General features: G+C 42.7%; 1 protein-coding gene across 1 annotated transcript in view; it reads left to right on the top strand.

Annotated features, from left to right (window-relative positions):
* The window catches only part of ATXN1 (ataxin 1), a 166,806-nt gene that overhangs the window by 65,784 nt on the left and 88,221 nt on the right, over window positions 1-12,801 (top strand). Inside the window, 1 exon segment of the mRNA XM_042049043.1 lies at window positions 8,404-8,527. The gene's annotated coding sequence lies outside the window, so the exon portion shown is untranslated.

Raw genomic sequence — 12,801 nt, 5'->3', positions numbered from 1 at the left:
TTTGAGAGAAGCTTACATTTGTCCCTAAATCTTACAAGTCCTTAACTACATTTTGCTTTCTCACATGCCACTCACCTTTAAGATGATACTCCTTTTTTGGCATTATTAATTATCATTATTGTTGTTGCTGTTATTATTCCAGGAAATCTGTATGGGAGGAACGCTGAAATCTGGTTTAAAAATAGCATTTTCATGTCCTCCTACTCACTGTACTTCGTGCATAGAATGCCTTTTATAAATGCAGACTTGCTGCTTGGCTAGATAAAAGAAACTGTCACTTGATTTCCATAACGAAGTCATTCCCAGGAGGATTTCATTGTTTTAGCAATAAAATTTTTCTAAAAAGGCCTTTTATTTTGCCTGAGAAAGATAACAGAAGTGAACTTCTGAGTGGTTATTCCACAAAACAATTAGAAGAAAGCAAGACTGTCTTGATTTGATGTGAGATTTGTATGTGTGTGAATTCCCTTTCATATAAGATGAGAATAAATTCCCAGCTGAAAATCAAGTTAGAAACATCCCCCCCCCCAACAACCTTACACAAGCCACTTTTTCCCCCCCTTGCTCACAGAGATGACAGACATCTTTATCAGCACTCTCCTGCATAAATTTGGTCATATCCTTGAGTTCAGCCCTATTTCAAAAGGTACTTGCATAACTTCTGATTCAGATACTTTCCTGAATTAGAGGCAGTCATGGATAATCATTGCCAATTATTACAGTGCATTAATTTCATTACCAGGTATGTTCGTATTCGTGGGGAGGAATGATCTCTGCACGCTGTACTAAGGCTGAGTGCTCCCTGAAGCAGGGACGGTGCTTCAGCTGTGGGTGTTTCAGCTGTCGACCACAGTGCAGGCGCAGTCCCTCCTTGCTCACATGCACCATGCTGCCCTGACCTCTCTCACCACTTCTCCAGCATTTCTCACCCCTTTTCTCTGTTACTCTGTGTCTCATGACAGCATGACGTTCCTTTTCTCTGAATGCTGAACATGCTAAAGCTTGTCAGAATTACAGCATCAAAAAATGTAGGAAGCATATACAGTAAGTGAAAGGTCCTGCTGCTTGTATTTAGTTTTTTTGGTTGGTTTTGTTTGTTTTTTTTTTTTTTTTAAGGGGCTGGGGGCCTGTCTCTCGTTTGGACTTTTTTTGAGCCCTGCTTGCATTTTCCTAAGTGTGAATCAAGGCAATTACCATTTCAGGTACTGTAGACAGCATACTCCTGTAGGTAGATACACGCAGTTAAGCAAAAGGGAAGAGGAGAAAAAACATTTTCTTTGTAGTCAGGAAAGCCTTTATGGATTTGGCATCATACTTAAAATTGCATTGTATTAAAGAAATGCAACAATTTCGGAAATTATTATTTATAGGAAGATTTGTGAATTCAGGATGTGATATTCTGACTCACCCGACAGCAAACATGTTTGCGCTCCGGCTGGTATGACTCACACTGACATTTGTCTTAAGCGTGGCAATTGTTTTAGCCCTCTGCTTGGTGCAGGATGAATGAAAAGGCTCCCCTGTTGCAGGTTTACTACGTGCAGCCACCCTGGTAAATTGCAGGCTCAGCTGTGGAGTATTTCCTGTCTCACACACACATAAACACATGCACACACACATGCACAAACATACACGTGCACACACCCCCCCAGTAATGCTTTACTGTTAAATACTAGATTCACAGAAAGGAAATGCATAATTACAGCGCTGCCTTTTGCACCACATAAAGCAGCCCACATCAAAAGACATTTGTCATTAATGTTTCAACAGGTAATATCTGGAATTACTGCCAAACCATGTTCCTGTTGCTTTGCGCTCAGTGTTGAAATCGTTGAAATCTTTGTTGTAAGCCAGCATAGTCATCTTAATCCTGCAAAAAAGTTAGTCAATAGTGCCTTTGTTTTCCAGCTTTGTGTTTCACATTGCATCAGCAGTGAAGAAGACGTGGCAGCACTGCAAGCGGGAAGAAGGTTAAGGGTGCGTTCTGGGCTGACTTCCTAAGGAAGCAAAGCTCACGTGGTGGCGTTGTTTGTGCCTGCGCCCGTGTGTGTCCCCCCAGCCTGGCAACTGGTGTAATACGGGTCCTCCTCAACCCAGCATTCTGCACAGGTAGAGGTGATGGGGAAGCTGCTTCCTGAAAACTTGGTGTAAGTAGCAGATGAATAGCTGTGGGCACCTGTGGCTGAACCCAGTGAGGCAAAGGCCACGGCCCAAACTCAAATCTTACTGGCACCAGGGAGTTGGTACTGTGGGCATCTGCTGGAATTACTGCTGCCACCAGAGATCAAGCCTCTTCTCTGGTTCTTTGGGTTGTAGCATTAACAGTTTTCTTCAGGAGGTTTTGTCTCTGGCTACTTAAAGTACTGCAATTAAACAGAATCTCTGCCATTGCTTTTGGTGCCGCTACTGTTTGCGACTTACAGCATTTGGATTCCCCCTTCAACACCATCTTTGCAGGAGAGCTGTGGCCATTGTATGACAGGTGTCTGTACATGTAATGAAGGCCCTTGAGCTTGTTCTCATCTGTAGCAAGTTAATAGGGTGCTGCAGTTCTTCAAATATGCAGGAGGCTCATTGTCTCCACTCAGGGCTGAGCTGCATTTTTTGCATAATAGCTTCCATAAAAGTAAAAGAGAAATATTTATGTCATATAGCAGAAGCATCCAGAGTAGTTATTTTTATTGCTTATATCTGTTCAGCATTGCTGGCTTGCAGCCTGAATTATTATGGACCATTTGCATTCTTTTCTCAATCTTTTCTGCTCAGAAGACCTGTAGAAATGACTGTGTTACAAACACACAGGCAATAGAGTTGTTTTTACTTTAAATCTCTGTATGAGAATGAAGAAAGTTGGCATCCTAGGAGAAATGTAGATCTGTGTTGAAATTCCCCCCCCCACCAGTATTCCTGCTTTGATAGCCATGAAACAGTGGCAAATAGGGGGTGCTGATGTGAATAAGGTGATGGATTTTTATTAAAAAGTGTATCACTGGCATCTGATAGGATGTATTTATAAGGTATTTTTCTTCTTAGGGGTCTGTACTGTTGCTGCTTAGAGAAAACAATGTGGACAAGCTCCTCTTAGTTTTCTTTTCACCTGGTGGCATTGTGTGTTGCACCCATAGCCCACCTCTTGACTTAATATTTTAGTACCTTATGCTCCACTCTTTCTGAGGGAAAATCACATGGAACTTAGAAACTAAGCTCACTAAGAGAAGCACAAGGCTAAGCACAGTCTAACCTCAAGTCTTTTTGGAAAAACTGGGTATTAGTGGAATACAAATAAGGAGTATGGTTGTGATTGCTGTTATTTGTGTAAAAGTGATGTCTCTGAGGTCCTAGTCAGATTTGTGTTTGTATTGTTATTAGGCATCATGTAAATGGAGAGTGTGAGTTTGAGCTGTTCTGCATTTTTTGTGAGTATGACAGCGGTGATGAACCTGTGTCTATTTTCCCGTTGTTGTTGAGGTTAGGGAATGGATAACAAGAGCAGTGGAGCTGGCTTCAAGAGCAAAGTTGCTTCCGTGGTTTGCAGATGAAAAGGTTTGGAAGGGCGGATGAGTCCAGTGAGTAGGTCTGAAAACTCTCAGTCTGTTTGTTTACCTGAGCCTTAAGTAGTGAAAAATACCTGCTGTGGGTGAAGCAATGATGAATAATGGTCTTTAGATTAAATCTAGCGACAGGAATTTCTAGATGACTCACAGCTAACATTAGTTGTGCACAATCAGTGGCCATCTTCAGTAGTGGCTCCTGCACTGGAGGGTGTGAGCTGCAGCCTTGCCCTTTCAGCCTCATGTGCTGGCCCTGTCTCTCTACTGTTCGCAGATAGATGTTCCCATCCTGCATTTTTCCTTTGGATGAGCACTCACGTTGGAAATGCACTCACAGGAAAGATGTGCTGGGCTGGGATGCCCCATATTCACCGAGCTGGGGAAGGCAACATAGGTCCTCTGCTACAAATTGGGGGGCGGATGGATTGCTTCCTTGTCTGAGCCGCATGATCTGCATGCTGTTTTTCTGGTTTAGGACCTGCAGGATATGCAAAGTGCTGACAACTTGTTTTACTGCTCTCATGCACCTAGATACAGTTATTCACCCTGAACAAAGTGGGTGTAACACCTTGTGAAGTTGGGCATTTCACCGTGGACCGCATGGAAAGCCATGGGAAATGTTTGTTTACATGACAAAGCCATGTCATGTAAAGGATCAAGCTTCAGATGAGGAATGGATGCCAAACAGAAATCAGTGATACCACCTGTTTTATACATAGTAAACTTCTGTTGTCCTAGGGTGACATTGCTTGACCATAGCATTAAAGTAGGCATAACTAGGATTTAAGTAATTTTTATACTAGCAGGACATCAGCAGCAGCCTTTGTACACTAGACAAAATGTCAGAAGATTTTCAGATGGGCAAATTTTGGCATGGCTGGTGTAGAGAAGCTTTTATTAACTTGAAGTCTAAAAGACAGTAAATTCTTGTTTGGCTTGTGGTTTTGGGGTTTTTTCTTGTTTGGGTTTTTTGTTTTGTTTTTTTTTTATTTCCATTAGAACCTTTTCTCCTTGTGTAAAGTCAGCTAAACCTGTTGAAAATAATTTAGAAGTTTTTTCCTGACGTGATAGATGATACACACATTAGGTAATTGAAATCACGCACGCTCCAGGAAGATAAAACCTCGCTTTTCCCATTTGCGGTGAGGCAGGATTGAACCTGTCTAAAACTATTTCGTGTAGAGAGAGAATAACGCAGGAAATGAATTATGGTTTTATTTGAGTTGAAGGATTAGTTGTGGGATAATAGTGAACAATGGAACAACTTGGACGCAAGGCTGCCGTCTCTTTACAGTTTTATTAGCTTATGCTGATTTGTGAATTAGGGAAACCAAATTATATCATGCAAGAGGGCAAGGGATGGCAATTAAAAACCTGCAGGAAAGGACTAGTAAAATGGTAATCTCTCACTGCCTGATCTTCAAAGCAAGATGGGAGAGCGTGACCTTTTCTTGGAATAAGTACAGGATGTTGCATGTAGCCAACTTCTGGTCTTCAGGTGTTGCCAATTTGCAGTTGCTCACTTGTACTACAGTCCTTATTTGTTGATTGCCCTGGGGTCCAATTTTAGTCTCTAAATACTCCCAAGAAGTACTTCCATGTTCTTTGATTTGAGATCTATTCATGTCTCAATTACACTTCTAATCTGTCAGCACAGTGTCCTTTTTAGCTCTCAAAGACAGGGCTGTGCTGTGGTATTTGAGTAACCATAGTGCTATGGGACCATGGAAAGCAGCTTCCTTGGTAACACTTCCCATTGATGGCGGCAATGTGATCGGTAACCATGTATGTGATAATGATTTGTTGATCATGTTGAAACTTCAGTCGCAAAGTCTGGGTAAGACCTAATTGTACTGCAAACCAGCTTTCTCTGCTGCTCCCTCCAAGTTATGACTGTTTTACATGTTCCACGAAGAGCATGTCATCATAGCCCATCAGATCTGCAGAGCAGAAAGATTGTACCAGTTAGGGACTGAGTGCTCTGCTCTTCAAGTGAGAGTTGGGCTTCAAGAAGCAGTATCTGTCTGTGCATCCTGAATTTTGTGCTATGTTGTCTTTAAATCTTAAGCATAAGAGTGCCTGGGAGCATTTGCAGGCAGAGTGAAGTGCCTATGGGTAACGTGCCTATGGGTAAGGTCAAGTGAGCAAGTTGTAGCAAATTAAACTAGCCTGTGAATTTATAGTGCATCATCTGCTCCATAATAACTGGCTGTGTGCATGGTACAAAGGCCCCGTGGTAAATACAAGGTCTCTTGCCCCTTTTTTTGCCTTAGGTGTAGGCTGCCTTGCTTCGTGTCATCTTTCCCATGAAAGATCTCCCATCTTTCCAGGGAGAAGGTATCTGCCCTGGAGTGCCACCACTGCACTGTATTGCACAGGTGCTGCTTGTGGCCTGTTCCTCTGTCCCTGTGCTGGCAGGGGTCTGCAAGACACATTCCAGGCTGACAGCAAGATCCCTGCATAGCTAGCAAGTGGCCTCTCTCCTGATTCAGTGATCAAAGCCCTGGTGTGGGCAATCATAGCCTTATTTAACTCAAACAGAATCAAAATCCTAATCCCACTTGTTGAAGTTAGTGGAAGGACTTAGTCACTGAGTGTGGTGGGTGTCAGCCCAGGGTTATGCACAGCTGACTCTCCAGGAAGGCTCACAGGAGTCTATCCAAGCAGGAGTTTGCAAGAAGTAAACTTCCCTGCTCTTACTAAAAATAATTGGAAGACATCTATTTTTGCTGGAAATGTTAAATATTTTCTCATAGTCATTTGGATGCCATTTGCAGGTTCCCTTGAATGCTGAATGACAAGTAGTAAAGATTAAAAATTGCAACTTTTAGGGTTGCCAAATTATTGGGGGAAAAACCACCATAAGTAACTTGCAAATGCTGAAATGTTTTCTTTTAACACTTATAAACAAAATGTTTTGAGTATTTTGAGCACAAGTGGAGTTTTTTTAGTTGTGAGATTCACATAATTTAAAGAAAAATAAATGTCTTGAAAATAAATTGGTTTGCATTTCAGCAAGGTTTCAAGGTTTGTTTTTTTTTTTAAATATGTCTGCATTATTTTTCTCTCTTTGGTCTGCTTTCTAAAGTTAAAAATCTTGTGAGACTATGTCTGATGGTGTGTTTCTCTGCCAGATAAGTAGCAGTCCCACTTCAGCAGAGGAGAGAAGCTGTTGACCAAAGTCCTGGAAGTGTAGTCAGGGCTTGGGTCCTTCAGATGAAGGCTCTTGATGTAGTGGTGCCTCTGTTACACAGGAGTTGTAGTTCTTAAGAAACTACTGTGTCTTAAACTGGGGAGATCTTTGTAATAGGTATGTTGCTTTGCTACAGTCCATCAAGGAGAGAACAAAGACACATGTACCTTGAGACTAGTGGTCACCACCATCATCATTGCCAGGTGCCTGCCCAAGTCCCAACCAGCTGGATGCTGGTTTACAGACACTGCCCTATGAGGGCTTAGCCTTAGCCAGTAAATCCAGGAGTAGTCTTAAACCAAAGCTGGATCAGCTGGGCAGATACTGCTTTGGCCTTTGGAAGGTTTTATTGTTGTTGCTTTGTATGTTCAATTGAAACAAACTGTCATAGGTGTAAACTTTTTTTGAATAGCAACCTTTTTTATCATTGCATTGCCTTCCCTCTGCTCTTCACCCATGAACTGCACTTGTCCATCTGTCTGACTTGTTTCCTGCCTTCACGTAGTGTGAGATTCATCTGCATTCATCTGTAGCCATCTAATCTGAGCTCAGTGTCTAGACTCACTTTATGGAGAGAACCAGACCTTTCTAGAGTGATTCATTCTGTCCTAAAGCAGATGCTTAAGATAGGTCAAATGAATAATTTTCTAGATTGCCTCGTTTCCTCCAACAAGTGAAGAGAGTTTGCACTGTCTAAGGCGTAGACTTTTGTCCTGCACATGTTATGGGTTCGAGGACATGGATTCCACCATAAGGCTGATAGGATGGGATCCATGTGCACAAATCCTGAAATTACACATGAAATGTCTGAGGAGCCTTAAATTAAGGAGATAGGAAAAGTTTGTGGCACAAAATGAAACTAAGAATTTAGGAAGCACAAGGAGACTGTGGGAACCTGGCTCAAGGAGAAAATGTTCAATTTGGCGCAGGTGGAAATATACGCTCTATTTTAAGCATTCTGTGTGGGGTTCACATAAAAATGAAGCCCAGCAGTTTCCTCAGACCCCAGTAAAAAGGCTGAGGAGAGTCTGATACCTTGTATAGTAGGTAAAAAGAAATAAAGAATTGGTCCACAAAGAAATTTTGTCAAAAAAATTAATGAAAGAACCATAATATTAAAAATCTCAATTATGAAAAATACTTCCTACTGAGGAACAGCAAGAGTGAGTGTGTGTATTTTTGGTTTCAGTACTCCTCTGTTACAATATTGCAGATAACCATGGAAATAGATAGGTGTTTACCTTCCCTTAGAGGAGTTCATCGAGGACAAAAATCTTCCTGTGTGGATCTCTCTGCACATTGTGGACTTTGTTTGCAGACACTTTTCTAAACAGTAGCTCCAAGTAGTTTTTTCTTTCTCTTGTTACAGCAGCAGAAGTTTCTAAGAATTATTTTAATTATGTATCTGCTTCAGCAATTCTGAACTGGGGTTTAATTTTTTCTAATAATATGTACGGGGCAAATTACTCTTCCTATCCTAGATCAGTGTTTGCCATAAACTCACTCCATACTGGAATCTCCATCTTGGGAGCTCATTAAAAACGCATTTGCTTCAAGGAGATGTAGGAGTCAATTGTTCATTTGTTAAACAGGTCTATGGATTTTCCTCTTTTTATTCCTTGCTTTCCTTTCTTATTTGGTTTTGCTTTTGTTTTACAGCTCTACCTTACTTTATTTGAAAGAGGAAAGCCAGTGAGGACCTGTGAACAATCCAGCAGCTTCTGAAAAATCTTCATGCTAAAGGATAATCCAGAATTCCCTGAAGAAGATCATAGTGAATGCTGTGAGTTCCTAGCAGTGATAACAAGTACTTCCAATTGTGTCTTTTGGGAGGTAGTATCTGCTCTGTTGTGTTTGGTCTCTTCCCTGTGATGCACTGAGCACCAAAGGCAGGTGTGTTTGGGTTGAGCTGCAAAGATAGACTTGAATTTCTCTCCCTCTTACTTTTTTTTCGTTCTTTTAATGGGTTTAAGGGCAGACTAGTGTTATCTAAGAAAAGATGGTGGGTTTCTTTTCCTTGGACTGCTACAGTTATTTGTCATATTGCTATTGCTTTTTAGTTAAATATGTGAGCCTGCATTGGAAGGCCGTGTGACTGTGTAGCCTAACGAGTGAGAAATAGTATGGATAACAGTTCATGAGTCTACAGGTTAGGTTCAGGAGTTTTAGACATGCTTATACAATGGTTGAAATTATTTGACCACTTTCAAATTAGAGGAATGCAAATGTGGTTATTTCTGCCTGGTACTCCAAACTCCTGTTGGTCAGTTTGTTATATTAGATTGAGTATTTCCAATACAAATGCTCCTCTAAGACGTTTGTGTTCATAGGAATCGGAGTAGCACACCTTCCAGAGGGAAACACAGTCAGTCAACTGAGACCTTGATTCAGTTGTGGTATTAATAAAAGAAAATGTTCCCGTGAGGGATGGCTAAAGAGAAGGCATAAATATTTTTATGTTCATTGTTTTTCTTATGAAGCCCACTGCTTTTCTGGGTTGAAATGGGCAAACATGCAGATCAAATGTAAACATTCTCACAAAAAGAGGAAAACAAGAGTTCTCTGCCTGCCAGGTTTTAGAATAATCCTTATTTTTCTCTTAAGAAAGAGCCATGGGGATTTCCAAGTTAGGCAGGTTAGTATTTAAATTCTTATGCCCAAAGTGTACAGTGGTCCTTCAAGATATTAGTCATGATAAAACAAGCTGCAGATTCTTCTGGTTTGAGCAAACTAGTTTGTGCACTTCCCATGAATGTAGTAAATAAATATATTTCCTGGCATGCCTTCTAGCTCCTTCAGAGTTGGATGCCCTCCTTTGCGCTGCTTTTCCCTTTGGGTTCAGGCTTCGGGAAGCAGATTCAGACAGAGTCTAAGCAGTGCTGCTTTCCCAAGAACCAGATGCAAAATAAATATTAGAGAGGACACTGAAAATTTTTTGCCATCTCTTGCCTTTCCCTCCTGCTTTGATCTACAGTGAAATAGTTAACAAAGCTGACATTTGGAATTGTTACTTACTAGTTACCACTAAGCTGCCAAGTTAGTAGCTCATTAAGAGACCTCTGAGATCTGGAGCTTCTCACTGTCTATGTATCCAAGCAGACGTGGCCGTATCAGCTTATTCCCACACTTCGAAAGGCCACAAGAGCTTACTTTGCGTGCTGGCATCCTAGAGCAGGAGAAGACAGCCTTAAAAAAACAAAAAAAACAAAAAAAACCCCAAACCGTCCCAGCATGCAGAGCTGTTGGGATAACAGGAGATGTTCGTTCAAGATGTTGCAGTCACCTCCACTGATTGCAACAGCAGCATCACTTCACGTGAAGAAGAGCATTCCCTGGGTCCTGTAAGGTGTGCCAGATCAGCCAGATAAACTGAAGGAGGCAATCATCAGCCATTACAGGGGGCAGAATATCTGTTGAAGATGCTGTCATTGTGATCCTTACATTCTGCCCTGTCCTAAACGATTTAAAATCAGCCCACTTGAAGAACAGTGTGATGTTCTGCTATTGTGGCGCCAAAACCCTGAATTACACTCAGGAGGCCTGGGTTTGTGCAGAAAAAGCAGCACTCTTCTCACCAGGTATGGATGGGAGAAAGTGTTCTTGAGAATGCCTCTTACCCTAGCATCCAGGACTGGTTCCTTTTGAGGAATCATTTGTAGGTGATGGAGAGCTTTTTAGCAGTTCCTTGAGAGTGTATTTTGTCACCTGGCTTCTGCTTGGAGGGCACTGCTGCAAGAAGGAGGCAGTCAGCCAGGCTCCTCCTCTCCTCTTTCCTTTAACCTCTTAGGGAGACAAGAATACCAGAGGTGAGGAGGTACAGTGTTTCTCCTGAAAGGAAATCCTGGCATACAGTGATTTTACTGAAAAATATTTCTCTCTCTTCCCTGTGTGCAGAGTGTTGTCATGTTAAGATGTGAGGAAAATGATCAAACCTTTCCCACTGCAAACAGTAGCTGTATTCTTTCCTTTCTGCTGCCTCCTCCTGCCACCCAGGCAAATTTCAGAGGAAGGGGAGTGTGACGAGGGAGGGGTGCAGTAAATTGGGACCAGTGTCTTGCATCCACCTAGAAACTGCCTGTTTACTAAACAGTACAAATTTCTTGCTTCCTTTTCCCTGCTCTCTTCATTTGGATGAAATGCATTTCTGGAATAGCAGTGCTTGTACAAATCAAGTCCATATTCTACTTCTGGGGAGAAAAAAAGGGCTGTCAGGAGGGTTCATTAAGGAGGAACGTTTATTTTAGCAAGGGTAAAAATGAAGCAAGACAAGGCTCCTTTGCTCTTGCTGGAGGGTGCCTTGTGTATTCCAGCATACAGTTTTATAACTTTCTGGTAGGATGTAGGTATCCTGAGGGGTTTTTTTTCCATCCTGAAAACATATGCCACAGCTTTTTTGGAGTGCTAGCCACACAAGCACAAACACATTCTAACAGGAGCAAGGAATAAACTCTTAATGTTCCTCACTCGCAGGCATTTCTTCACATTCTTTTTTTTTTTCTGTGCTTATGTGAGAACCTCTGGCACGGTTTGTGGGAAATGGAAAATAAATCGCTAAATCCAGTATGTGTCAATAACAGAAACGTGTTTAGTTGATCTCATATCTATAACTGTTATTTTGGGCAAACTGCAGATGGTAGGATAGTAAACATCCCCATTTCTAGCCCAGACAGGCTTTCTATGCCCTGCCTTCAGTGGGAACCTGCTGCTGTAAGGGCTGACTCCGGAGAGGGTCCTTGGGGGACTGCAGTCGCACATGGCTTAGCCCCAGTTCCATTCCATTTTTGAGCTGCTGCCTTCTTTCTCTGTTCCTTGGCCCTCCTTGCTTCCTTTACCCTGGGTCCTATCTCCCATGTACTCCCCCTCTGGCTGCCGGCTGTTTTTCCTGGCACGTGGAGCTGTGACGGGTCTGGGAGCAACAGCTCCTGTAGCTGATGTCAGTGCTGCTTCCTGAGCAGCCTGGCCAGGCTGGCTGCAGCTCAGGCACACCCTCTCCCCAGAGCATCACCTTCTCCGCCTGCCTGTCCTGCTGCTGCGGCAGCCCTCGGGGAAGAGGCTTGTGCAAGGATGGAAATTGAATGTTAGTGAGCCTTTTGCAGCAGGTTTCTCTGAGCGGCCATCTCCCACGCCTGGAGCCTCAACGCCAGGTTGGAAGTGATGCCTGGTTTCTGTTCTGAGCTGTACACACCTTGGAAGAGCGATGGGAAGCTTTGACACATGCAGTCTTAATGTTTCTGGATGTCTTTGCTTTTGTGTCGCTTTGGTATCTGTATGCTAAATCAATTCATGGTTTTTTATGGAAGTTACCAGGCTGCTGAGAAAAGAGCAGAGCTGCATGTGTCCATTCTTCCAAACAACAGCCCAGTACATGCCACTCGGTATTTATAGTGAGAGGGAAAAAGGGAAGAATCATGTTAATCTGAGAAACGTCTCTCAGAAACAGCAGTAATTTATTCCTAGGCATTATTCTTCATTAAGAGCTACAGACAGCTGCAGCTTCCCTTTAAATAGAAATTGCTCTCTGCAGGCATGCTATACATAGGGCTTCAGGTTTCTTCCATTTCTCTGCCAAAAAATGAGAAGTATTTCTCACCAAATAAATGTTTATTCAGAAAGTCGTATTTCCTGGCTTTTATTTCACGTCACGGGCTTCCGGCAGCCAGGCAAGAACAGCTCAAGGCTATCATTTGGGAAAGGAAGCTGAAACAGTTTGAGTCTCTCGTGGGGCTTCCAAAAAAAGTTTCTGGCCATAACTCTGGGCCTTCAGTTTACTTTAGCTGTTGAACATTGGATTAAAATGGATGTTGCAGAAATCCTGCAGGGCAAGTGTGTCTGTGCAGATGTAAAGTGGGTGGTGGTAGGTGTTTCTACGCATCAGGCCAGCTCACCCCCTCTCCTGGCCTTGAAGCCACCACCGTCCTCAGACTGCATGGGTGGCAAACTGGCCTTGGGAGCTGGCAGCAGCTGAGCTGTTTTGTTGGTGGGGGATCCCCCGCACGGTCAGTGTATGGACACCTAAGGGACAGCAGGCAAGAGCTGGGCTGTGCCTGCTTGCACCTG

This window comes from Corvus kubaryi, unplaced genomic scaffold (assembly GCF_017639235.1).
Source record: "Corvus kubaryi isolate FWS band 111438036 unplaced genomic scaffold, C.kubaryi_AGA036_p1.0 69, whole genome shotgun sequence".
NCBI classification, from domain to species: Eukaryota; Metazoa; Chordata; class Aves; order Passeriformes; family Corvidae; genus Corvus; species Corvus kubaryi.
The sequence above is the reverse complement of the archived record's forward strand: the minus strand, read 5'-3'. Positions and strand labels throughout refer to the sequence as shown.